The sequence below is a fragment of the Dromiciops gliroides genome, chromosome 1, assembly GCF_019393635.1.
Source record: "Dromiciops gliroides isolate mDroGli1 chromosome 1, mDroGli1.pri, whole genome shotgun sequence".
Lineage (NCBI taxonomy): Eukaryota > Metazoa > Chordata > Mammalia > Microbiotheria > Microbiotheriidae > Dromiciops > Dromiciops gliroides.
Window position 1 is genome coordinate 526,164,635 of NC_057861.1, and position 24,205 is coordinate 526,188,839.

At 43.5% G+C, this 24,205-nt stretch overlaps 1 protein-coding gene across 1 annotated transcript in view; it reads left to right on the forward strand.

Annotated features, from left to right (window-relative positions):
* The window catches only part of MAP2K3 (mitogen-activated protein kinase kinase 3), an 84,076-nt gene that overhangs the window by 7,404 nt on the left and 52,467 nt on the right, over positions 1 to 24,205 (forward strand). The window lies entirely within an intron of this gene.

The window sequence follows — 24,205 nt, forward strand, 5'->3', positions numbered from 1 at the left end:
AACAGGTGTTTTTAGCTGGATGCCCCCTTTTTTTGGGAAAGATACCTGAGCCTCTGGCCAGAGGCATCATGCCAAAACATCAGTCTCACAAAATTAGAGTTGGATAGGACTAATTAATTGGGGTTCCTTGGATAGATTTCAGGGAGCGCATGAATTTGGATGGGAAAAAATGACACCTTTATTTCAATAGAATTTGTTTCCTTTGTAATCCTATGTAGTTTATTTTATGCATTTAAAAACTTTCTTCTGAGAAGGGGTCCTTAGGCTTCACCTGACTGACAGAGGGGTATGAGACACAGAAAAGATTGAAGAATTCCTGCTTTATACCAACCTATAACTAATCCCCTCTACACCTTTGCCATCTAACCTCTACTCAAAGACTTCCACTTATGAGGAACTCACTACTTCCTAATGTAGTTCTTTTTTTTTTTTCTTAGTGGGACAATGGGAGTTAAGTGACTTGCCCAGGGTCACACAGCTAGTAAGTGTCAAGTATCTGAGGTTGAATTTGAACTCAGGTATTCCTGAATCCAGGGCCGGTGCTTTATCTACTGCGCTATCTAGTCGCCCCGGCTAATGTAGTTGTAATTGTTTAAAAACACTTCCTCGTGTGGAGCTGGAGTCAACTGGTCTGCCAACACCTACCCATTGGTTTGGATTTTGTCTTTAGGGGCTTAGCAAAGCAAGTCAGATCTCTCTTGCTCCTGACAGCCTTTTAGATACTTAAAGACAGCAGTAATGTCCCACAGGAGTATTCTGCAGCTCCCTACTTCCTTCAGCTGATTCCCATGTGATAGAGGCTCTAGTTCTTTCATTATCTGGATGTATTCCACCTTGTGGGTGTCTTTTCTAAAAGATGGCACCCAAAACTAATTCTAGGTGTGGATTGACTGAAGAAGACATAGGATAGGATGGGTACTCTTTTTTTTTTTAACTGAGTCAATTGGGGTTAAGTGACTTGCCCAGGGTCACACAGCTAGTAAGTGTTAAGTATCTGAGGTCGGATTTGAATTCAGGTACTCCTGACTCCAGGGCCAGTGCTCTATCCACTGTGCCACCTAGCTGCCCCCCAGAGGTACTCTTAACTTCCTTTGGTTTGGTTGTCTTGGCTTTCTCTATTCATTCAGCCCAAGACCACACACCAACTCATTTGACTATATTATCACGGTATTGACTCGTATCAAGCTTCCAGGCCACATGATTTTGTCATGCTGTTCTCCTCACCATACTCATTCGATTCAATAATCTTATTTTTGAACCGGCTTTTGGCTTTTACATTTACCCATCTTCTGTTTCCTTTGATTGGATTCATCTGTCATCCTAGCCTGCAGAGATCTTTTTGGATCTTGATCCCCACCCCTGACCCCCCCTTCAACCCTTTCCAGTTTTGTGTCATCATATAAGTTTGCCATCTATGCTTTTATCCAAGTTATCAATAACAGTGTTAAAGAGCAGAGGAACAAGGGCAGATGCCTGGCCCCATCCCCCCCCCCCCCTTCCTTGGCAGTCTTCCTTCCAGAATGGAATCCATTGCCTTGGGAGGTAGTGAGTTCATGCTCATTCGAGAGCTTCAGGCAGGTTGGATGTCAGGCATGCTGCAGTTTTCAGTTTAGCTCCCTTTCAGTTCTAAAATCTGTGATCTGTTGACAGTGATGATGATTTTTGGCATTTAGTCAGCATAATTCAAAGCTACCTAATGGTGCTGTTACCTCACCTACGTTTCTCCATTTCATCCCTGGTGATATTGTGAGACCTGTCAGCTTTCTCTTTCTCTCTCTTTTTTTTTTCCCTGTCAGCTCTCTTGCTGGAATTTTGGTATGTGATGTCTAGCATTTCCCTGATTTGGTCTCGTAAACGCTTAAAAAAAAAGAATTGAGTCTAGTCTGGCGTTACCTGTTTTTTATGAACTCATGATGATGGCTTTTAAGTGATCAATGCTTATTTTTGAGTCTTTAAATAAGCAAAACACAGAATGTCATAGACAGTATATAGTATATTATGTACAATATATGTGTGTAAATATATTATAGATATAAGTGTTATATAATCCAAGTGTATAAAAAATAGAACAGATAAGTGTATAATATAATAGACAAGTATCTAAATATTTTAAATATACAAACATAAATACATATAAATCTCACCTCTGATAAGCATGAAACTGACGATAGAAATCCCATAATTTGATCACTTATTTTCCTAAATAGTGCCTGCCACTGTGCTAAGTGCTGGTGATAAAAATATAAGCAAAAAGAACAGTCCTTAGCTTCAAGGGGCTTATATATTCTTGTGGTTTTGTTTGTTTGTTTTTGTTTTTAGTGAGGTGATTGGGTTAAGTGACTTGCCCAGGGTCACCCAGCTAGTAAGTATTAAGTGTCTGAGGTCGGATTTGAACTCAGGTCCTCCTGACTCCAGGGCTGGTGCTCTATCCACTGCTCCACCTAGCTGCCCCGGGCTTATATATTCTGAAGATATAACTTGTATGTTGTGATAGGGGAAGATAACATTTCAGAGGAAGCTGTAAAGGGCTAGGGGAGGGATCTCCTTGGGCAAGGCTGATCTGAAGGAGGTAGAGGAGTCTGGAGATAGGAGGAGTGGAAATGAGCATGGCTTGGGCACCTCATGAAATGGTGGGCCAGACTAGGGACTGACCAATCAAGAGAGAGCACCTCAGAGTGGAGATGCTATAGAATCTTTTTTTTTTTTTTTTGGGCAGGGCAATGAGGGTTAAGTGACTTGCCCAGGGTCACACAGCTAGTAAGTGTCAAGTGTCTGAGGTCAGATTTAAACTCAGGTCCTCCTGAATCCCGGGCCAGTGCTTTATCCACTGTGCCACCTAGCTGCCTCCTGCCTACTAGTTTCTTAGGTTGATGGGTTCATAAGCTAGTGCCTCTTTTCAGGGAGGTGCTAATCTTTACTAGTCAGTCAGTAAACATTGATAATTTTATTGATAATTTAAATTTAATTTAATTATTTTTGATGCTATAGAATCTTAACTCTGGATCTAGAAGGAACCTAAGATGCCATCTAGTCCACCTTCCTAATGTTATATATGAAGAAACTGAGGCCCAGAAATTAAGTTGCCTTACCTAAGGTTACACAGATAGTAAGCATCAGAAGCAGAATTTGAACCCATGTCCTCTTACTCCAGAGTCAGAGCTGTTTCTACAAGGCAAGGGATTTGTTCAGTTCAGGAAACCTGATTTTATATTAGCAAAAATCATTGACTTCCCTTAGAATGAGTGTGAGATGGAGCTTAGAAAGTGTCAGGTCTAGCCCTGTCAACTAATAGGTGAAAAGACTTGTCCAAGGTCATGAAGTAATCCATGAAGGTAAAGAGTAGGGCTCAGCTATTGATTCATTTGTTTTTATTCATAAAAGTATTTTATTATTTTCCACTTACATGTAAAGATAGTTTTCAACATTTGTTTTTATAGGATTTTTAGTTCCAAATTTTTCTCCCTCCCTTCCCTCCCCATCCCCGAGACAGAAGGCATTCTGATATAGGTTAAATATGTACAATCACGTTAAACATATGTCTTCAGCTATTGATTCATAGTCCATTATTCCTTCTTCTTCCTTATACTGGAAGAGCATTATCAAGTGCTTTCCTATAATGTCATCATGGACCATTTCCCAGCATGGCTTCTCCATCTAACCAAGGTCATCTGCACACTACTCCCTTAAATCCTATGCCCCAGCACCTTAACTTAGCTCTTCCTTCCTCTTGTAATTCTTTCCTCCCTCCTATTTTCTCTTCCACCAGTTCATGTAAGTCAGCTGTTCCAACAACTTGACAAATAATGTTTCTGATTTCCTCCAAGACATCAAAATGAATCCAAGAAGTCTTTTCTTTGACTAACCATACTCTATTTGGGTTACTCCTACTCTTCTCACACACACACACACACACACACACACACACACACACACACACACACACACACACTCTCTCTCTCTCTCTCTCTCTCTCTCTCTCTCTCTCTCTCTCTCTCCTCCCAACACTTAGGCATAACTTATATCATTGTACCTTGCCTTTATTCACATACTGCTTTGCAAATATTCCCTATTTATATCATGTGTGTAAGGTTTGGCTCCTTCACTACTGTAAATTGTAATTTCTTTGGGGACTAGATGTTCTTTGAGCATATCCCATGTAAAATCCTTAATTGGTTTTAAGGAAATAGGATGTTTTTGAAATGATGTTATAGGGACAGTCAACTCTCAAGAGAAAACATTGTCAGTGTTATAAGTAAGCAGTTGGTCAGAGGAGGTTACCATAGAGTTTCACGACTTGACAGTGTTGTTTGGTTATAATGGATTAGTGAGGTTATGAATCGATTTTGGCCTGGGTCTGCAAGGGGCCTAGGGTAGGGCTTTGCACACAGGTTCACAGAATCACCCAATGCCAGACTTCAAGGGACATCAGAAATCATCTGATATAACCCTGGAAATCCTACTACCCCACTGCAGTATCCCTGCTTTCTGTGATTGACAGAGCTCCCTCTTTGTAATGCATTCCACTCCATTGTTCAACTGCTCTAAATATTAAGAGACTTTGTCCTTGTACTGAGCTGAAATCTCTGTCCTTGGAACTTTTTCATGTTCCTTAATCCTTGAATGACTTTAAAAAATGCTTCAAACTTTTCTTTTATTTGATTTTAGGATTTTCTTGGGGCAGCTAGGTGATGCAGTGGATAGAGCACCCGGCCTGGAGTCAGGGAGACCCGAATTCAATACCAGCCTCAGACACTTCCTAGCTGTGTGAGCCTGTGCAAGTCACTTCACCCTGTTTCTCTCAGTTTCCTCACCTGTAAAATTAACCGGAGAAAGAAATGGCAAACCACTTCAGTGTCTTTGCCAAGAAAACCCCAAATGGGGTCATGAAGAGTTGGGCATGACTGAAAAATGACTCAACAACAACAAAAACACAATGATTTTTGTAGCATTTCCATGTATTACTTAATTTCTTTGAGTGTGTCATTTAGCCAGCTGAATATATAATCTCTCAGTTTATTTTGTTTGGTTTGTTTTTACATCTTTTTTGCTCCTGGTACTTTAGCAGATTCATTTGTTCCACTCTGCTTTTAAATTAAATTGTATTAGCTCTCTTTGGTTGTTTTATTTTCTAGTGTTATTTCTCACTCTCTCTTTCTATCTCTTGTGTTATAGATTAATTTCATCTCTGTAAGTTCTATCTCTTGGTCCTAATTCTTCCTTGTTACTGCATAGAACTAACCCACTTCCTCTTCCAGGTGATAGTCCTTCCCATATTTGAAGACAAATTTCACATATTTGCCTACTGGTGGGGGTGGGGATCTTTTCTCCTCTAAGTTAAACAGCCTGAGTTGTTTCATTCATCTGCTTTTTTAAATATAAAGTTTATTTCTTCTTATGCACTTAACAAAAATGAATATTTCAATACACAAAGAACAGAAAAGAGAATAGGATATGAAACTGTGAATTTCTGTAACATAGTTTGTTTTTTGTTTTTTGGGGTTTTTTTTGCAGGGCTATGGGGGTTAAGTGACTTGCCCAGGGTCACACAGCTAGTAAGTGTCAAGTGTCTGAGGCTGGATTTGAACTCAGAAACTCCTGAATCCAGGGCCAGTGCTTTATCCACTGCGCCACCTAGCAGACCCGCATAGTTTGTTTTTTAAATTACACATATTAACAGGTTACTAACTGGTCTACTTGCCTCTGTCCCTTTCTGACCTTCCTTTTGCTGTTTTCTTTGTATTTTAAAAAGTATTTCATGCTGGATTTTTTTTTTTGCATCCCTTTGCTACCCATTAAGTCTTTTCCTCCCCCACACATAGAAGTCCTCCCTTGTAAACAAGTATATTCATTTTTTAAAAATAGTATTTTATTTTTTCCAATTACATGTAAATAAAGATAGTTTTCAACATTCATTTTTTTTTTTTTGTGGGGCAGTGGGGGTTAAGTGACTTGCCCAGGGTCACACAGCTAGTAAGTGCCAAGTGTCCAAGGCCGGATTTGAACTCAGGTACTCCTGAATCCAGGGCCGGTGCTTTATCCACTGTGCCACCTAGCTGCCCCCAACATTCATTTTTTATAAGACTTTGAGTTCTAAATCGTCCTGCCTTCCCTTTCCTCAAGATGGCAAGCAATCTTATAGAGGTTATGCATGTACAATCATTGTAACAAGTATGTTCAAGCAGAACATTGGATATGTCTGAAAATGTATGCTTCATTCGCACTTGAAGGTCCGTCTTCTCTCTGCCAAGAAGTGGGTAGCAGGCTTCCTTGGCCCCGAAGACAGGCCTGGTCACTGCATCCTTCAGAGTTTTGAAACCATCTTTCTTTCTTTCTTTTTTTTTTAGTGGGGCAATGGGGGTTAAGTGACTTGCCCAAGGTCACACAGCTAGTAAGTGTTAAGTGTCTGAGGTTGGATTTGAACTCAGGTCCTCCTGAGTCCAGGGCCGATGCTTTATGTACCGCGCCACCTAGCTGCCCCCTGAAACCATCTTTCTTGATGATACCATCCTTCCTTGTTTGTGTCAAGTGTGGTTTCCAGGCCCTTCACTGGGGAATGGCCTTTTTTCTCACTCCACTTGGTCAGTATCTCTCTCTCTTTTTTTTTTTTAGTGGGGCAATTGGGGTTATGTGACTTGCCCAGGGTCACACAGCTAGTAAGTGTTAAGTGTCTGAGGCCGGATTTGAACTCAGGTACTCCTGACTCCAGGGCCAGTGCTCTATCTACTGCGCCACCTAGCTGCCCGGTCAGTATCTCTTTTAGCATGATTTGCTTCAGAAGAGATGCCTTATTCCATTTGGGGACTGACCAGCAGAGTCTGGACAGAGTCTCACCTACTTCTTTCTGGGTGTTATATTTCTCTTTATGCATAGGATCGAATTAGCTTTTTTGGGTAACCACATCATGGTGTTGATTCAGTGGGCTTATTTTAAGTAAATCGCCCATTGAGGATGGAATTTCTGGATGGGAGCTTTGGGGATGGGTACTGGAAAGGAATTCTTTCCTTTTTGTGCTTGTGTCTTTGAGCTGCTGCTTTCCTTTTAGCCTTTCATTCTGTCTGTCCTTCTGGTTTCTGTGCTGCCCACCACTCCTTGCAGGGTATTTGGGCATTCCATAGCTCTGCGTGCTTAGCTTTGGCCAGCATCCTGCAGCTTAACAAATTGGGGGCCTCCTCGCAGTGTGAGCCAGACATGCTAGGACTAGCCTTTTGAAGCGGGGACTTTGCAGAAGCAGCAGGGCCCATTGTCTGACAGAGGCAGGATATTGTATTGCACCTGCAGTCTTGGCTAGGCAGCTGCTTCTTGAAGGCTGATTAAGGTCCAGATGACTGCAGGCCTGCAAAATGATATCCTCAGCTCCCAGTTCAGATAGTGTGACTACAGCTCAGCAGAGCTCAGGGACAGATGAGAGGTTGGCTGCTGCAGGAAGCACCGTTGGGAGTACCATATCCAGGGACCTGTGCTCCAAAGTCCAGGCCTGTCTTGGGACAGGAAAGAGTGAGGGTAGGACTACCCCTACTATCTTGGGCAGGATCTTAAGATCTTGTCAAGGAATGTCTTCCCTTCCCCTCTCTTCCACCCCGGAGACCAGATGTTTGCCAAGAGGAGGACTTGGGACCTTCAGCAGCGCCCTATCCCTTTCCTGACTGCTTCCGGGAGAGTTAGTTAATGATTTACAGGGTGAGGCACACATATGGAAGGAGGTCATCTCAGTTGAAGGTGCCAAGTACTGTTCCTGGCAAGGATTTGATCTCCTTCCCTTAGGATAAGGGGCTGTAGCATGCCAAGGCCCCTCTGAAATCCCAGCTTTATAAGCAAGAGGGTTTTTTTTATCCAGGCAGGTGGGTCATTGGTAGTCACACAGTGAGATAACAGGGCCCACATACAAGAAGAAATCAGGGGCTCTGGGTAGTGGTAGCCAGACACTGATTCCCAGCGTGAAACAGCAGGGATCAGGAACTTGGTGATCTCTCCTCAGAGGCACCATGTGAAATGTTTCTTGCTGGTTTCTGAGTTCTGGCCTTGGTGCCATGAACCATTGGGCGGGAGTCACTAGGATCGGGGTGTAGGTGATGGTAGTCAGGGCTAGATATGTGTGTGTGTGTGTGTGTGTGTGTGTGTGTGTGTGTGTGCGCGTGTGCGTGTGCGTGTGTGCGCGCGCGCGCGTGCACGCATGGAGCACAAACTTTAAATACCTTTTGTCCCGGACGACGAGAGAATATTCTGCTGCATTTATGTAATCAAGGGATTTAAGACTGAATGTTTTCTTTCTTCCTTACAAGTTCTTTTTTTAAACAAAGTAACTGTTACTGATGTTTAACCTGTCAGTGTAACAAAGAAATACATAAAAACATAAAAAGTGGCTTGATAAATTTTAAGAGACTAGGAAGATAAGAGTTCTCAATTTGGCAGAGGGTGGGATGGAGAGAAAATAGATTTTTGGTAATCGGGGGATGGGGGGGAAGAATAATATATTTTTTTAAAGTCCCCAGAAAGCAGTAGGCTACAAGAAACTTCTCATTCTTTTACACGATAGTCAAACTATAGGGGCTTAGGTCCCTATAGAAAGGAGAAATAAAGGGAGGGGAGGTCAGATCTTTACAAATAAAGATTTATTCTCTATTCCCTTTCTCTATTCCTTTCCAAAGGCAGGATCTGAATAGAAACAAATACAATAAGCTCCAAACTGCTGGATTAGTGGCTTTCATAAGGGCTATGTGGAAGGGCAGGTCATCTCCCTCCTCCCCCTTTGCTGTTTCGACCTACTGATGGAGTTTCCACTCTGAAGCCCAGCGGTAGGGAATGAACAATGCCTTTCTCCCCTTGAAACAGGGAATTGGCCTCACCAGTTTAAAATGGGGGGACAAAAGAACCAGGACTACGTAGTTGTTGTTTGCTCTCTTTGAGTATGGTCCTTGGCAGTAATCCCACTGGGCGTGTGCTCTTGCTGAGTAGGTTCTCATTATGGGTTCTCTCCCAGCTCTTCTACTCCACAGGGTCCAGGATTAGAATAAAATACTTAAATAAACAAACATACCGTGTGTATGTACTGTGTATTTGCAGGTTGGCCTTCTTCGTACATGTATAAGGAATAGAGAGTGGGGAGAGTGTCATTCTGCCATCTGGGAGCCTTTTATGAAATTTAGGGGCCCTCTCTGCAAAAAGAGAAGTCAGGATTTCTCCAGAAATTTCTCTCTCCACCTCTTCTCTCTTCCTCCCTTCCCCCCCCATCCCCATTACCTTTGGTTAGTGAGAAAGTTACTCACTGCTCTTGCTCAGTAAAGATATTGTAATTGGCTGGGGAATGCCCAGTCTACTAGAAACTCAGTCTAGTACACATGTAAGTATTTGGCAGGTGGTCTTTGGGATGGCAGGGTTTTTTTTTTCCTTCCTTGCTTGATTTCAATTAAAAAAAATTTGGGGGCGCAGTGAAGTTTTGCTTGTTTCAGAGAACCACATTTCTTAAAACAAATGCGTGACTCAGAAGGGCTGGAATATGAGCATGTGTTGGTCAAAAAGTGTCACCTGGAAGGCTCCATCCACATTAGTGTTTGTACCTTCCTGGGTTTAAAAAAAAAAAGTTTTGTGGTTTTGATGGTGAAAGGTGAATAGGTTTGTGTTTCAATGTTATGAATTTTCTCTGGTTGATCATTTTTGCCAGCCCTCCAATCTAGTCTTCTTTTTTTTAATTAAAAAAATTTCGGGTGGGGGTGGGGCAATGAGGGTTAAATGACTTGCCCAGGGTCACACAGCTAGTAAGTGTCAAGTGTCTGAGGTCAGATTTTAACTCAGGTCCTCCTGCATCCAGGGCCAGTGCTTTATCCACTGTGCCACCTAGCTGCCCCAATTAATCTAGTCTTTTGGGGATGAAGACACTTGGAACATAATGTATATTAGTATATATGTGCATGGGAGTTGTTGAGGATTTGCTTCTCAAAACTCATTTGAAGCTGTCTGGTCGAATGTCAGCTTCTGGGACCAGGGAGCTGACTCAGAGTGAGACTATGTAGGGACTTTGGGACTCTCTTTTTCCCCTCTGTGGCTTAAGGGCTTAAGAAGCCCAGCTGGGCACCTGTATTGTATTTCACAAGGATACTAGCTACAGGATGTGATGAGAAAACTAGATCCCCGAGTGCTTAATAAATACCAGTGGGCTGATTGATTAATAGTACTGCGTTACCTTTGCATGGCATTTTCTTGTTCAAAGTACTTTCACATGTTTAGATATGATCTCGTTTGGTCCATAGAGCAGGCCCATGAGATGGGAAGAGTAGATGTTAACCCTGTTTTACAAATGGGGAAACTGAGGCTCAGATAAGTATTTGCCAAAGGTTACATAGCTAATAAATGACAGAAATGTACTGCAGTGGTGATTTGAAGAGATCTGGGTTTTTTTTAAAAATCATTTATTTTATTACATTTTTCAGTTAATAAGCATTCCTTTAGTTTCCCTCCACTTTTTTTTTTTTAGTGAGGCAATTGGGGTTAAGTGACTTGCCCAGGGTCACACAGCTAGTAAGTGTTAAGTATCTGAGGCTGGATTTGAACTCAGGTACTCCTGACTCCAGGACCAGTGCTCTATCCACTGTGCCACCTAGCTGCCCCTCCTTCCACTTTTGAAAGAAAAAGAAAAAGAAACTCATGACAAATATGCAGGGCCAAGGAAAACAAATTCCCACTCTGTACGTGTCCACAAATGTCCATCTCCTTTTCATCCTTCGAGTTCATCCCCTTTCTGTCAGGCGGTGGGTGGCATAGCTCATCATCCATCCTTTGGAATCATGGCTGGCCATTACATTGCTTAGAATAACAAATCTGCTTTTGGAATGGCTGCCCTGTACAGGGAAAACATATAAAGAAGAACAAACTCCCCCTTCCTCCTTCCCTTCCCCCTGCGGAGGTAAAGGTACATTCTGCCCAGTGGTACCTAATCCTAGGAAGGAGAGTTTGCCTTTCTTTGCTGGAACTGCTTCCATACTGTGAAGCCACAAGATGTGAGAATTTAACTACGTTTCCCCAAGATCTCCTAAAGAGCCAACTCCTGGTCATTGCATAAATGCATTCCATGGAAAACAAAGTGTGGCCGATTAGTAGGTTTTATTTCTGTTATCTTAGAGACACATGTGCTTTTCTGCTCCAAGCCCAATGAAACAGCTGTGGAGGGTTCTGATTGAATAAATAATTTCCCTCTTAGCAGGATTGGCTAGAGTGGGCAGGGCCTTCCCTGCAGCCTGACAGCTCTAAGATGCTAGGATTCTAATTAAATGGGAAGAATGAAGCCCATCCGAGGAATCCTGGGAGGGTCCCCTGGGAGAAGGCTGTGTGGCGTTTTGGAGAGCAGTGTTTGGGGAGAGTGGCTACACTGGATAGCTGCTGTGCTTGGTACCCTGCCTCAGGCCCAGCTCCATGCACTGGAGAGGTTGTGTTATCTGGTAAAACCACACACCTAGCTCTTCTACTCGCTCGTGCAAACTCCTTATGAAGCTGTCTGCAGCCAGCCAGTCAGCCAGCCTCAGAACTAGAGAGCTCATCCCAAACCAGCCCCTTTTCCTACCAGTTCTAGTTAGAGGTGGTGGGGCCTGCTGCCTTGCATATGCCTGGGAGTTTGGGGTTTTGTTTGCTTACAGCTCTTTTCCAGGAATGTTCCATTTTGTGACCACTGAAGTGGGGTGGAGGCAGCTGTCAGGAGGATTCTGGGGCATTGCTTTTGAGTTCTAGCCCTGGGCAGGCAGTCAAACCACCTTCCTGAGGGCCTGGGTTTTAAGTGGAGGCCTCAATGGTAGCAAGGGGAGGTGGGGAGGAGAAGGAGCTTCAGACCCGACTCAGCAGATTGTTTAGTTACCCTTTGGTTACCCTGGGGGTTGTCTTGGGTCCCTCTTCTCCAGCTCTGCAGCCATGCAGGAGGCCTAAACCCTGTAGACGGCGACCTAGGTTTCTAAGTGCAATCCAAAGCCAGGACATTTCTCACTTCCCTTGTGGGAGAGCTATTTTCCATTTCTAAACTGGTAAAACACTGTGTTTGTGCAGATGCATGCACACACAGTATATGTGTGCACATGCATGCACGAACTCCCTCTTTTACCATATAGAGCAAAGCTTCTTAAACTGTGGGTCACAGCCCCATATGGGGTCGAGTAACTGAATGTGGGAGTTGGGAGAAATCTGGCAACAGTAAAAGGTAATGTATACCTATTTTATATGCCTATATAGACCCAAGGTCATGTAAAAATTTCTTGGACAAAAAGGTGTCGATGGTGGAAAAAGTTTAAGAAGCCCTGGTGCAGAGGAGCTGGCTCATTGGGGCACCCTGCAGCTTGGAATGCAGATGGGGAGTGGAATTCTGCTGGAGCAAGCTGGCCCCCGACCAAGTGGAATGTGTGCGGTGTTTTAATAGGAAAATCTTGATCCTCCCCAGCAGCCTTAGCCTTGTATGCTGATGGGAAACTCCTCTGAGCTCTGTGCAGTAACTTAAGAATTCCTTGTACTTCTACAGAAGATCTTTTGTTTGCCCATCTGTTGAGCAGTCTTCCTGGTGAAGGTGATGCTGCTCCCCTCCCCCTACCCCATCCAGATTTGAAGAGTGGTGGTATGAAGACCCTGGCTGGTTTGGAGCCTGCCCCTTGCTTAGCTCTCTGTGAGCTGGTACAAGTCACCTAACCTCCTCTCATTTATACTATGGAGGTAAAGGGGCACCTAGGTGGTGCAGTGGATAAAGCATCAGTCCTAGATTCAGGAGGACCTGAGTTCAAATTCGGCCTCAGACACTAGACACTTACTAGCTGTGTGACCCTGGATAAGTCAGTTAATCTTCATTGTCCCGATAATAATAATAATAATAATAATAATAATAATAATAATAATGATGATGATGATGATGATGATGATGATGATGATGATGAGGTAAAACAGTCCATAAGGTGCTTGATGGGTGAGAGCTATTATAGGATTTTAGACTGGGTGAGGGGAGTTGATGCTGCTAAACAGACATCTGCTAGTTCTTACTGTTCTGTCTGTGTGGTATTTGTGTTTGCAGATTTCTGTCTGGTCTAGCCTAAATAGTTTTCAGAAATCATTAGGCTGCAAACATTTTTCTTTTGGCATTTACCTGTGGTATCACTGTCACCTTTTACTGGCCCCCAGGTCAGTAGGTGGACAGAACTGAGGTTTTTGTCTCCAGCAGGGGGGTCAAATACTCAGGCCTCCCTGGGCCCACAATCTTCCTGAATGCAGCTGAACCAGATTCAGACTTAACTGGGAAATCTTTTAACAAAATAAAGAGAAATACACGAAAATGTAGAGAACATTTCAATGTTAAAAGTAAGTCAATATGTGGAGCAGGGATCCTGTTTCTGTTTGATTTGACACCACTGGAAAACAGCAAACACATTTATGGTCCCCACTCCCCTCCTAAATACAGACTTCTTTGAAAATTGATCAAAAGAAAGGAGAAGGGAGATGGAAAGCATATGGTTGACTTTTGAAATGTAATTTTTGTGATGTTGGAATATGTTCATATCAAATATCTGCCAACGTATATCTGACTTTTATTTAATTAATTTGCCTTCTCTGTTATTATGTTTGACTTAAAACCAGTGTGAGAGTTTGACCCCATTCCCCAGGTTTAGGAGTGTAGATAACTTGAAGAGCAGTTAAATCTTTGGTGAGTTTCTATTCCTTCCAGGCTAAAATACAGACTCCTCAGCGTTCAGTGCCCGGCTGAGGCATGTTGTTCTGCACTGCCTTTTCAGACATCTTTCATAGGATTGCTTTCCACACATGGTGTATTCCAACCAAACTGGCTTCCTACCTATTCCCTGACTTTTTTTTTGGGGGGGGGGGCAGGGCAATGAGGATGAAGCGACTTGCCCAGGGTCACATAGCTAGTAAGTGTCAAGTGTCTGAGGTTGGATTTGAACTCAGGTCCTCTTGAATCCAGGACCGGTGCTTTATCCACTGCACCACCTAGCTGCCCCCTTCCCTGACTCTTCGTGACACCATTTGGAGTTTTCTTGGCAAGGGTACTGGTGCGTTTTACCGCTTCCTTCTCAGGCCCATTTTACAGAAGGGGAACTGTCCAGGTAGCTCCTGTTAGTGGAAGTCATTCCTGATCCCTCCAGTGGTTAAGCATTTATTAGGTACCTTTCTCAGGAGGAGAGGGATCACATTTCCAGGCAGTGCACTGGGTGCCGAGGATGCCCAAATCAACAGGAAGCTGTTGCAGCCCTCAAAGAGCTTCTGTTCTTTTAGTCAGGCAATGTGAACATCATATACATTTGTACTATGTACTAAATTACAGGGTGTCCCAAATATCTTAGTGCAGTTTTTAAGCCGTAATTACTTTACAAGTATAAATGCTACCAATTAGAAAACAAAACCATGGATGGTTAATTATTTGTGTTTTAAAATATTGGCACATTTCTTATTAAAATTCAACATAACCACCATCTTGTGCTCCATTTTACTCCAATTGATTTTTGAACTTTGTAAAAATTTTCATCAGCTGCCGCTCAGTGACTGAAAGGATTGCATTTGTAACCCTAGCCTTAAGATCAGACAAAGAATGAGGTTTGGGTGCTGCATGCATGAAAGGTTTGATGTGACCCTTCCACTACACCACCTAACTTCCCCTATTGTTTTTGTTGTTTGTCCTTCCTTCTCCAAGAGGACCATGACATCAGGGTGATGTCATGACTTGCACTGAATTGGATCAAAGTGAGGGAGGGCTGTGCAAAGTCACCAACCTCACTCTCTCCTCCAGAGCCATCTGGGTCCAGTGACAAGATATACATCCGGACAACTGGAGATGGCCCTGGATGTTTGAGGCAATTAAGTGGCTTGTCCAGGGTCACACAGCTAGTAAGTGTCAAGTGTCTGAGGCTGCATTTGAACTCAGGTCCTCCTGAGTCCAGGGCCAGTGCTCTATCCACTGGGCCACCTAGCTGCATTGTGTAAAATAAATTTAAATAAACTTTCAATTTTTTTTTGTGAGTTTGTAGTATTGATACTTCTGAAGTTATTAAAGCTTAAAGTTGTACTAAATACTTCCAGGACACCTTGTATATAGGAGGTAGGGACTGAACTTGGGGTTTTGTTGGTATAGGTCACTCTCAGTTGAGGTAACTGTCTCTACCAGTGAAAGGTTGTCACTTTCTCTAGAAGTAAACTCCTGAGTGAGCCTGAACCAGATTAAAATGCAATTGGGAAACAAACAAAACAAATAATAATAAATAAACAAAATAACTCAGAATACATTTGAACATAGCTGAAGTTAATATATGGTTTTCTAAGTCAACATGTGTCCTACGGGGATCCTTATATATGGTTCAGTGGTCCTCTCCCCTCTTTCTTTTTTGAGAGTGACACTACTCCCTATAGCACTGAGAGATAGAGGGACTTGTTTTGGATCATGCAGTTTCTATATTTCAGAGGTAGAAACTCATTTCTTCCCGCTTCCTGGCTGGATCTGTATCCACTATATCATTCTGCCTGCTTCTGTTCAAAAATAGATTTAAGGTAATATTTTGGGGTGAGGCACTAGCACCTTGGTCAGGTATCATGAAAGGCCTTATAGGGAAAGCTAGGGGGCAGCTAGGTGGTACAATGGATAGAGCACTGGCCCTGGACTCAGGAGGACCTGAGTTCAAATGCGGCCTCAGACACTTGACACTAGCCATGTGACCCTGGGCAAGCCACTTGATTGCCTCAAATATCCTTAGAACATTCTTAGAGGTCATGGGGATCACATGGGCCAAGTTTGGATGCTGTCGTTGTATTTGTTATATTTCTCTGTCTGCTAAATGTCTTGCTCTTCAAGAACGTGAACTTTTCCTTTTTGGTCTCTATCACCAGCATAGTGCCTTGCACACATTAAGCATTGAAGAAGTGTTTATTGAATGAATAATTAAGAATTGACAGGGGTATAAGTAGACAGGACTCTGGACTTGGGGTATGATGACATGAGTCTAAATCTCCAGCCCCATCAGGTAGTAATTATGTGACTGGGGGCAAGTCACTGTACCTCTTGTAACCTTGGTTTCCTCTTCAGTAAAAAAGAGATAATATTTTTGTATTATCTCCTTCACAGTATCCTGTGAAGATCAAACGAGATAATGACATTAAAACACTATGGAAATGATTGCTCACTATATCAGATTGCTTATTATCTTGGGTTGGGGAGGGAGAGAGAGAATTTGGAACTCATAATTTAAAAAAAAGTGTAAAAATGGTTTTTTTACATGTAACTGGGGAAAGATAAAATATTATTTAAAAAATGAAAACTATCACTCTATGACCCCCTTAAAGGTCTGTGTAAATTTCAGCCGTTGTTATAGTTATATCAGACCCATTGCCAGCTAGTTTCTTTCTTTTTTTGGTGGGGCAGTGAGGATTAAGTGACTTGCCCAGGGTCACACAGCTAATAAGTGTCAAGTGTCTGAGGTTAGATTTGAACTCAGGTCCTCCTGAATCCAGGGCCAGTTATTTATCCACTGTGCCACCTAGCTGCCCCCTGTCTGCTAGTTTCTTAGGTTGATGGGCTCATGAGCTAGTGCCTCTTTTCAGGGAGGTGCTAATCTTTACTAGTCTTTGAGTAAACATTGATAAGCCCTTATTACATATATATCCCAGGCACTGTGCTAAACACCCAGGATACAAAGAAAGACAAAAAGACCACCCCCATTGTCAAGGAACTCCCAGTCATATGGAGGTAGGTAGCTGGCTTATCATCTGGAGTTAAATGTGTTTCCAGAATCAAGCTATTTGGGGAGGTGGGTACCAAATCCAGCTTTGAATCTGGTATAACTGGCTAGATAACTTATGCCTCCACATGGTGGAATTGCGCCTCAGTCAAAGATTTTTGCAGGGCAATTGGGGTTAAGTGACTTGCCCAGGGTCACACAGCTAGAAGTGTCAAGTGTCTGAAGCTGGATTTGAACTCAGGTCCTCCTGGATCCAGGGCCAGTGCTTTATCCACTGTGCCACCTAGATGCCCCCCTCAGTCGAAGATTAAGCCATAGAATCATAATAGGGCTGTTAGACCTGGGAAGGAGCTTCTGAGATCATCTAGTCTTTCATTAAGGAAAACGAGAAGGGAAAGGAGGACTGTAAAGGTCATGTGGTTTTCTTTTCTTTCTCTGTGTCGCATCACCAACTGCCTCTTGTATCTCTTGAACTGCCTGTCCCACGGACGTCTCAGACTCAACACTTGCAGACCACAACTCATTATCTCCCTGATTTGTAAGCCTCCGCCCCACCCCTGCCCCTTCCCCTTCCAGACTTTTCTGTCGCTGTCAAGGGAGCCAACATTCTTTTTTTTTTTTTAAAGTGAGGCAGTTGGGGTTAAGTGACTTGCCCAGGGTCACACAGCTAGTAAGTGTTAAATGTCTAAAGCCGGATTTGAACTCAGGTCCTCCTGACTCCAGGGCCGGTGCTCTATCCACTGCGCCACCTAGATGCCCCTGGGAGCTGCCATTCTTGTAGTTAGTTACCCAGGCTCGCAACTTCTGTGTCCTTCTTAGCTCCTCGTTTATCCTCACTCCAATCAGTTGCCAAGAATGACCTTGTCTGCCTTCACAACATCTCCTTTATACATCTTCTCTCCATTCATACAGGCAGCACCTTGGTGTGGGCCCATATCACCTCTCAGCTGGACTATTGCCACAGTCCCTCCCTGCTCCGGTCCATCCTTCCTGCAGTTGCCCAAGTTGATTTGCCTACAGTGCAGGTCCAGACCATACCACATCCTTAATAAATGCCACTGGCTCTCTGTTACATCCAGGGACAAGTATAAAATAATTGTTTTGGCTTTGAAAGTCCTTCACAACCTACCTTTCCCTATTTTTTTTTTTTTGCAGGGCAATGAGGGTTAAGTGACTTGCCCAGGGTCACACAGGTAGTTCAGTGTCTGAGACTGGATTTGAACTCAGGTCCTCCTGACTCCAGGGCCGGTGCTTTATCCACTGCATCACCTAGCTGCCCCTATACCTTTCCCTATCTTTCCAGATGTCTTACACTTTACTGCCTTCCATGTTCTCTATTATCCAATGATCATGAATCATAAGCAAATCGTAAACAGAAAGCCCCCTTTCTTTTCCTTGAACATGACACTCCACCCCCTCCAGGAGGGCTAGTTGGAGCACTGGCCTTGAAGTTGGGAGCATCTGAGTTCAAATGCCACTTCAGACACTTAGTAGCTGTGTTGGGTTTTAGGAGCCTAGGAAAACACCTTTTCTTATTGTTGCTTCGTTATTCCCCCTCCTATTTAAACAGGAAATTAAATTCTGGCCATTATTACAAAACTAATAATAACTTGATTTCCATGGCCCTTTAGGATTTACAGAGCAGCTTCCTTATATCACAACAGCATGAGGCTGGCAGGCTTATAGGAGTTAGGGCTGGAAGGGAACTTAGAGGTCTAGCCCTCCTCATTTTACAAATGAGGAAACTGAGGTCCAGAAAGAGGAAGTGACTTACAAAGTGTCGTGGAGGTAATACAAAATAGGTTGCATTTATATATAGTGCTTTAAGGTTTTTGTTTGTTTGTTTGTTTTTTGGTGAGGCCCCCAATGCTTTAAGTTTTGGAAAGCTCTTTCCATAGATTCTTTTTTTTTTTTTTTAGTGAGGCATTTGGGGTTAAGTGACTTGCCCAGGGTCACACAGCTAGTGTCAAGTGTCTGAGGTTGGATTTGAACTCAGGTACTCCTGATTCCAGGGCCAGTGCTCTATCCACTGCGCCACCTAGCTGCCCCCTTTCCATAGATTCTTGCTTGAGGTAATTAAGTATCAGAGCTGGGACTTAAACCTAAATGTCTTAACTCTAAAATCCATTTATCTTAAGGAGATGGATGAATTATATTATGTGTTTTACTCTTGCTAAGCGCTGTACTGTTTGTTGCTATTGAATTTCAGTTGTGTTCTATTTTTCACGACCCTTTTGGGGCTTTTCTTGGCAAAGACGCCGGAGTGGTTTGTCCTTTCCTTCACTAGGTTATTTTTGTTTTTGTTTTTTGTTTTTTTGGGGCAATGGGGGTTAAGTGACTTGCCCAGGATCACACAGCTAGTAAGTGTCAAGTGTCTGAGGCCGGATTTGAACTCAGGTACTCCTGAATCCAGGGCCGGTGCTTAATCCACTGCACCACCTAGCCGCCCGGAAGATCTTTAAGAGATCCCAACTGTCCCGAACAGGTTAGGGGAGGTTCTAGAGGGGAGTACTATTCAGGTGCTTGTTACCTAGTTCCATCTGTTCTGAGGTTCAATGATTCCTTCTGTGGTTTTTGTCCTCAAGGCTTATCTTTTAAAAGTTAGTGTGTGGGGCAGCTAGGTGGCACAGTGGATAGAGCACTGGCCTTGGATTCAGGAGTACCTGAGTTCAAATCCAGCCTCAGACACTTGACACTTAACTAGCTGTGTGACCCTGGGCAAGTCACTTAACCCTCATTGCCTTGCAAAAAAAAAAAAAAGTTAGTGTGTGATCTGGTGGCAAAATCCCTCTTCTAGGGGCCAGGCTTCTTGAGTTGGCTCTGCCAATATTTCCCTGTGGCCCCGAACTGGTCACTTTAACCTACTTAGGCCTAGTTTCCTCATCTGTAAAATGTGAGGTTGCACTAGTTCATCTCTCAGGTTGAATTCTAAGAGTCTATGTAGGCTGAAACTTTTATGTCCATTCTCTTGAATCTCCACAGCATCTGGCATACAATGTGCACAGTGTGTATGCATATTGTGTGTATGTGTGTGTGTTTGTGTGTAGATGAGCAGCTAAAGATAGATAAAGCACTGGAACTGGACTCAGGAAGATTTGAGTTCAAATCCCACCTCAGATACTTAGTAGCTATGCAACTCTGGGCAGGTCACTTAACTTCTTTCTTGCCTCTGTTTTCTGGAGATAGAGCAGATAAGTGGTACAGTGGATAGAGTATCAGGTCTGGAGTCAGAAAGACCTGAGTTTAAATCTAACCTCAGACACTAGCTGTGTGACCTTGGGCAAGTCACTGAACCCCGTTTGCCTCAGTTTGCCTATCTGTAAAATGAACTTGAGAAGGAAATGGCAAACTACTTCAGTACCTTTGCCAAGAAAACCCAAAAATGTGTCAAGAAGAGTCAGATATGACTGAAACAACTAAACAACAAAAAATGAAGAGAGTAACCTACTCCCCAGGGTTGTTGTGAAGAACCAATGAAATAATATTTGTAGGGGCAGCTAGGTGGCGCAGTGGATAGAGCACCGGTCCTGGATTCAGGAGGACCTGAGTTCAAATCCAGCCTCAGGCACTTGACAATTACTAGCTGTGTGACCTTGGGCAAGTCACTTAACCCCAATTGCCTCCCCCCCCCCAAAAAAGACATAATATTTGTAAAGCTCTTTATAAACTCTAAAGTGCTATACAAATGATAGTTATGATGATTGATGTTGAAGGACTTGTTAATTACCTCCTAGAGCCTTTTCTCTTAGGCTGATATTGGGGACAGGAGGTTTAGTTACCTTTATACCCTGTAAAAGGGCTGACTCCATCAAATGAGAGTCTAGAAGATGGGTTGAGGGCCGGCCTCCAGGAGAGGCGAGGGTGGCAAAGCTGCAGAATTTTCTCTTACCTCTTCTGTGCTCTGTTGGTGGGATGCATATACCACCTTTTATACCTCCTTGACTGACAGTATGAGAAACTCTCTTGGAGACAAATCTAGCAGATAAATAAATAGAAGAATATTGATGCACAATCTGTGTAGACCAGTGGTATCAAATGGGTCATTAAACTATACATAAGGATCCCTGCAGATACAGATTAACTGAGAAAACCATGTATTAGGGGGCAGCTAGGTGGTGCCAAGGATAAAGCACGGGCCCTGGATTCAGGAGGACCTGAGTTCAAATCTGGCCTCAGATACTTGACACTTACTAGCTGTGTGACCCATGGCAAGTCTCTTAACCCTCATTGCCCTGCCCCCCCCCAATCCACCACGTATTAACATCATCTATGTTCTAATGTATTTTTATTAATTTTGTTAAGCATTTCCCAACTACATTTTTTTTTTAAGTGAGGCAGTTGGGGTTAAGTGACTTGCCCAGGGTCACACAGCTAGTAAGTGTTAAGTGTCTGAGGCCAGATTTGAACTCAGGTACTCCTGACTCCAGGGCCGGTGCTCTATCCACTTCGCCACCTAGCTGCCCCTCCCAACTACATTTTAATCTGGTTTAGGCAGCACTCAGCCTGTTTGACACCTCTGGTGCAGAATATTTCCAGGACTTTCTGTATTGTCCTTAACTCTTTCTGATGGACGACCATTCCTAAGACTTCTTTCTTCCCTTAAGAGATTAGACTCTCATGAGTCTTGTTGAGAAAGATTAGATTGAATCCTTGACTGTATGCAACTTGATCTGGAGTCTTTTGCTTGCAGGTCTCAGTGCATTCATTTCTCAATGCACTGAACAAGCATTTAATGGTAGCACTCTTTAAAAAAAATTATTATTATTTTGCAGGGCAATGAGGGTTAAGTGACTTGCCCAGGGTCACACAGCTAGGAAGAGTCAGGTGTCTGAGGTCAGATTTGAACTCGGGTCCTCCTGAATCCAGCACCAGAGCTTTATCCACTGCCCACCTAGCTGCCCCCTGAACAAGCATTTATCAAGCACCTGTTATATTCGTAGCACCCTATTGGGCACTGGTGGGGGAGGGGAAGGGAATAAGCTTATTTAGTGCCTACTGTGTTCCAGGCTCTGTACGAAACACTTTTTACAAACGTCTCATTTGATCTTCACAACAACCCTGGGAGGTAGGTTCTGTTTTTATTTCCATTTTACAGTTGAGGAAACTGAGGCAAACAAAGGTCACATCTCTTGACTCGGGTCACACATCTAGTAAGTAAGTGTCTGAGGTTGAATCTGAACTCCTCTCTTCTTGACTCTAGGCCGAGTCCAACCTCTGTCCCTTGCTGCCCAGTGCCTCTAGGTACACAGACTAAAAACCAGTCCCTCCCCCAGGAACTTAAATTCTGTGGATCTTGGGTGATGCTCGAACTTAACATGCACCTTGTCAAACCTTTTCACATTGATTTCTGAGAAACCCGAGCAGAAGATTTCAGTTTAAATCAGGGGTTCTTGACTTTCTTATGTGTCATGGATCCCATTGGTGGTCTGGTGAAGCCCATGGATCCTTTTTCAGAATAAGATAAAACACAAGCTTAGAAGGAGACCAATTATATTGAAATAAAATGATCAATAAAGTTATTTAAAAAAACCAACCCAGCACACACAGAGGTTCACAGACACAAAGTTAAAAACCCTATGTTGGGGGGGGGGCAACTAGGTGGCACAGTGGATAATGCACCAGCCCTGGATTCAGGAGGACCAGAGTTCAAAGCCGGCCTCAGATACTTGACACTAGCTGTATGACCCTGGGCAAGTCACTTAACCCTAATTGCTCAGCAAAAAAAACCCCCAAAACCCTATGCTTTAAACTTTCTAATTCCTGCTCCTCTTTCTAGCTGATTCTCTGCATATTGCCTTATCATTTGTGTACCCCTATATGCTACTTTTTTTTTTTAGTGAGGCAGTTGGGGTTAAGTGACTTGCTCAAGGTCACACAGCTAGTGTTAAGTGTCTGAGGCCGGATTTGAACCCAGGTACTCCTGACTCCAGGGCCGGTGCTCTATCCATTGCGCCACCTAGCTGCCCCCCCCCATATGCTACATTTTACCGATGTTTGAAACAGGAGTACACCATTGCCAAGAAATGTTTGTGCCAGGTTTGTTCCCATTAAGTCTCTGCAAGGAAGCCTGATTTGAGGAATGGGGACACTTGAGCAAGAAGAATAAAGAAGAGATTTGCTAGGGGTGGCTGGGAGACACCCAAAAATTGAACCTTGTGTCTGAAAGCCAGCCCCACATTGCTTATTTTCTCCAACTACCCTCTCCACATTGTTTTTGGGATGCTGTGCAAGGGCACATTGTCCTGCTCTGTTGTCAGGACCCTGTGGTTTGCACAGCACCTGCAGGACAGAGACTTCAGATCTGGTCACCTCCAGAGCATTGCAGGGAACCTTTGATATGTGTGTTATCCAGAATAAGTACTTCCTGCCTCTTATGCACTTTAAACAAGGCTTATGTATTTTGTTTTTTTGAATCTTATTTTTCAAAGCTGTTAACTTGGCATAGCAGTCTGTACTTCTTCACACTAGCAGCTGGTACTCTCGGACTCCAAAGGGCTCCAGTTTCACTCTTGACGCAGGTTGCAGTGCTGTGGGTTGGACTGCAGGCTGCCCCGAAACTGATAGGGGAGGTGAATCATCAGGAGGGGGAAATAAACACAATTTCTCTTGCAGAACAGGCTCCCAGTGGTTTCTTTGTTTCTGGAGATACTCCGAAAGCAGCACTGATGGGGAGATTCTTGCACCCTTTAGAAAGGGGGCAGTTACTGCCTGACCTAGCTGGGCACATTATCTGTCCAAGTTTAAATCTCCTCTTGGAGGAGGTGGGGTGCCTGCTGTCCAATGCTGAATGAACATGCAGCTGACTGCTTTTCATGCACCAGCTTATTACACTGCAGAAGTAGTCATGTTGGATCATGCACTTGAAGAAATAAAGAATTCTGCTCCTGAAGCATTTTTCCTGGGGACCTAGCCAACTTTTCCAGAACTCTCACAAACTGGGCTCAGCAGCCCGGAGGGGAAGCAGGTTTTTGTTTTTTTTTTTCTTTTGCAGACTTTTAGCCCAGCTGAAACTAGTTGGGGTTGGGGGGAAGGGAAGGTAGGATCAAACGGGCCTAGGTTTGTGTGCAGTGGACCCAAGCAGCTTCTAACAGCACCTGGAGGCCAGGAGGGACATTTCCCAGGGTGCCAGAAAGGGGCATTTCACAGGGCAGAAGAATTGCAAAAGTTGACTTAGGTGTTGAGAATTCAAACTTCACTTTAGAAACAGCCCGCTGCAACATTCATTTGTCTCCTTTCCAGAAAAAAAGACCTTTCAAAAAAAAAAAAAACATTTGAAATAAAAAGTGCCCAGCTTAGTCTCCATAACACGTGTCCCGATCCAGAAAGTTTTTCTCTCGCTGTGTGTGTTCCTTTTTTTTTTTTAAACAATCCTGTGCTTCAGCGCCTCCATGCTTTCTGGCCTCTGTCCAGTTTCCTGTTTTACGTCACTTGCTAGTTAACTGCTGCAGCTTTTACAACTGTGCTTTCAAGTGTAATCTGAGCTGGGACTGCCCAACTTCAGCTGCTACGGC